We start from the raw sequence: 4,050 nt of genomic DNA, 5'->3' as shown, positions 1-4,050 counted from the left end.
GTATTAAAAAATTGTATAAATTAATGTGTATGGAGAAATTAAGATTGAAAGTTGTGCAGCCGTAATTTTTGACTTTTGGTGAATAGTGATAACTTTTTAATTTTTTGAGTAACTTTTTGACTTTTTTTTAACTTGTCAAACTTGGCCTTAATTTAGGGGAAAAAAAAAAAAAAAAAAAAAAGAAAGAAAGAAAGAAGAAGGGTAGATAAAACCAAACAAGTTTATTTTTTTTAATTTTATTTTTTCAGATTGATCACCCTCACCCAATATGTTAGGTTATTGCGAACTCGATAAAAATTCAAACACCATCAGAGATTCCTTCAAGAAAAGCTCACACTCTTTTATACAAGAATATCAATCATCATACAGCACATATAACTAAGGTAGTAGAAATACTCTTTTGGTTCTAATTAGGATCAAAACAACAATTATAAAGGTTTGTAGTACATGTACCAATTAATCTATGAATCCATCAATTCAAATATTCAAACACTTGATGAACTCTCATGAAGAAGAAGAAAAAGAAGAAGAACAATCGTCAATCGAACTCAAAATAAGAATGGCATAGCCGAGAAACCAGGGCTCGCCATCAACATCGAACCTCTCCTGCAAATCACCACCACACAATAGTTAATTCTTCATTCATCAATCATCAGATCCCCCCCAAAAAAAAATAAAGAAATAAAATAAATAAATTAATTAAATTGTTACCTGTAATTATCACAGTGGCTAGAAGATCTAGCGATGGCCGTGGATTTGGATTTTTCGGAGGCTTTTTTGTTTCTGTTTTCAGTCTTTTTGGTACCGAGATCCGAGACCACACTGTCCTCCGAAATCGCCGAAAGAGCCGGTTTCCGGTGCGCCGAGGGGTTTACTTTCATCGAGCGGCGGCGACTCCGAGAAGGCAGAGGCCGAGCCACCTCTTGCTGCGGCGGCGGAGTGGCGGCGATGGCACCACAACACCACCGGAATTCTAAGAAAAACTTCATCAGATTCAGCTTTGAATGAATATTCTCTCTCTCTCTCTCTCTCTCTCTCTCTCTAACACACAGTGAGTCAGATGGAATTTGCGCGACTGAACGACTGAATCTTATATAGGGAGACCCTAGAGAGAAAGAGAGATGAAATTTTGTCAACGTGGAGTTTGTATATTGGTTTATGAATTTCCAAGTTAGGTTTTGTCCCTATCTAATGAGAATCCTAGTTGCTTTAGTGACTAAAATAGGATGAATTACAAACAGACTCCTCAGATTTCATTAACATACGAATTACTTCTTATAATTGTGGAAATTATATTCTATTACTGCACTTTTTAATTTTACAACAAATTGTTATTTTTATTAATAAATTATGAAGTTAATTAATAATTTTTAATGATGTTAAAAATATATTTCAATTAATAATTTAAATAATTTTATTATTGTATAATAGAATAATTATGAATTTTATTTTTTAGTTAATTCTGTTAAATAAAAAATTCTAATAAAAAGTATTTGTAATTTTTTAAATTACATGGAACAATCTATATTTTAAACAAATTTTAAGAGTATATTTATAATTTATACAATAAAATATTTATGTATTCGGCAATTTTTATTTTTTGGGAAACTTTTTAATTTTACCGTTTTTGTGGAAACCTAGCTAATTCAGGAACTTTTTTTATTTGTTAATATTTCTTTTCCCATCTAATATTTTATCTCTCCTAGGGTGTTAAGGATTTGAAGATTATTGAGACAGGATTGGACTTCTTTCATATTATCATATCAATTTAAGAGATCATTTAGATTTTGTTAGATTTATTTTAGTATCGATTGTAGTGATTTGGATGGTTTACTTTTTAAAATTTATTAAGTAAAATATTTATTTAAAAAATTAAAATAATTAGATATCAATAACTATATGTTTAAATCATATTTGTTTTAAAAATCAAACGGTAAATATAATTTTAAAAATAACCATTCATTTTATATAATACAAATTTGATTCAAACATATAGCTACTGATATCCGATCATATTTATTTTTTGCTTAACGAATTTTAAAAAATGAACGATTTGAATCACTAAAATCACTTCTAAAATGAGTCTATCAAATCTAAATGCTCTCTCTAATTGAGATAACTAACTTAAAAGAAGCTAAATCCATTAAGAAACAATTATTATAGCCGTTTGCTCTTTTTTCTATCATCTTTTTTATTAATTACTTTTGGTATTATGTTTTGTTTTTATGTTTTAAAGGAGTTGGTATTACGTTGCTGAATTAGCAAGGATTTTGATAGCTCTTGTCTTGCTATTTTAGCTTAAGGGGTGGATTGTGATGATCTAAATAAGTATATTTTTTGACTTTTTATGAAATATGAGTTGGGTATGAGTTAGATTTGAAATGATGTGATAGAGAGATTATGTGATTTAAATAAGATGATGTGACTTAAATAAGATAGTGACTTTTTAACTTTTTGACTTTTTTAAGTTATGACAAACAAGACATTTAACATGCTTTAAAAAAAGAGATTATATGTTGTACATGACTGTCCTCTAAACTAAAAAATTTACAAATGGTCAATAAAAAAAGTGCGAAATTATGATCGCTTTGAGAATTAATTATTTTAATTAATTTTTAAATATTTTATAAAAAGTCGTGTAAAAAAAATAAAGAAAAAAGTCAATTTTTTGATAGTGGCTTTCTGACTTTTCAATTATTTTAGATTATTACCAAACTTGTCCTCAATGTTACATTTCTACTCTTTTTCTCTCCAATTGTAATGTCCCCAAATTATTTAAATTAAAACATTACTCAGAATATGATTAATTCGAAATCTTATCATGATCATAATGACATTATCTAAAAAAGTCATCGTTCCCGCTGAACTAAGGTTTCAAAATACGAGTTTCATGTTCATCTATTAAATACAAAAATAATAACATGGTTAAAAAAGCTAGATTTTATTCACCCAAAAAAGAAGAAGCTAGATGATGAAATAAAATACCTTAATGGCTTTCAATTAAACAATGCCTGGCCTTGTACAACAAAATGGACTCATGGTCCCAAAACATATACGCTCAGAGCTTCCACATATTACATCCAAGAGCCATCGTGCTCTATCGACAAAAGAGTTTCCCCATCATAGTCATTAAGATGGTTGCACATAACCAATTCCTAAAATTGTTAGATAGGAATGAGGTAGATGTCCAGTAGAAATACTTTTAATAAAATATCTAATTATTCAAAAATTCATATGGCATTATTATAACCAAAAACATTTTATTATTTAATACGAATTAGAGTTTAATCAACGAAAACTTACATGTTGCAATTTCCATAAAAAAAGTCACCATTCAACACCAGGGGGTAAATATGCCACGAAGCCCCTAAGGAGAGTCCCAACACATACATATACATAGGTTTATATCAAAAAATATTTCCATATTTGTCGGCTATTAATACAATAGGAGATGGACACCCAAAATCATTTGTTTTTTTACTTTTACCGACTACAATATAGTTGGACCAGTGGATACCCAAAAATATTTTCCATATTTGTCTGGCAATAAGCTTAAGACAGGGCAATTGAGCACCTAAACCTTTCCTATGCGAGTACCACAACACACAACACTTACCAAAAGTTACTCCCTACCTGGACTTACAAGCTATTTACTACCCCTCAAAACAATCTTTCCAAGGCTTCCAAATATTAATACACTCATAAGAATAAAAGTAATCTTTCACTATCTAAGCAATTGAGATAAATATCAAGTAACAATTTTCAAAATCTCAAATCAAATCTCAAGAACATTCCAATTTCCCAATTCTCAATTCAACACTTCTCAAATATCATAACCAAATCACCAAAATTTTAAGGAATTAACACTACAACAAATTGGGTCTTGAATGACGAATGTTTTTTGTCGTCAAAGACCTAATTTCGTCACTATATATATTTGTGAGGAAATATTTTCATCATTAGTTTCGTCATTGAATGTTTGTCACTAAAAATGATTGTGACAAAAAATAATTTCGTCACCAATAACATTACTTTAGTGACGAAAATTTT

General features: G+C 29.2%; 1 long non-coding RNA gene across 1 annotated transcript; it reads right to left on the bottom strand.

The window, feature by feature from the left end:
* Window positions 1-319: 319 nt before the first annotated feature.
* On the bottom strand, window positions 320-1,246 carry LOC114288287 (uncharacterized). The gene is made up of 2 exons (XR_014335926.1): window positions 712-1,246; window positions 320-606 (listed from the first exon to the last, which is right to left on the bottom strand). It is a non-coding gene; the product is annotated as an uncharacterized LOC114288287 (long non-coding RNA).
* Window positions 1,247-4,050: the final 2,804 nt, after the last annotated feature.

This window comes from Camellia sinensis, chromosome 7 (genome assembly GCF_055761805.1).
Source record: "Camellia sinensis isolate YWXY chromosome 7, ASM5576180v1, whole genome shotgun sequence".
NCBI lineage: Eukaryota > Viridiplantae > Streptophyta > Magnoliopsida > Ericales > Theaceae > Camellia > Camellia sinensis.
Note: the sequence above shows the minus strand (reverse complement) of the source record. Positions and strands in the feature narration are given on the sequence as shown.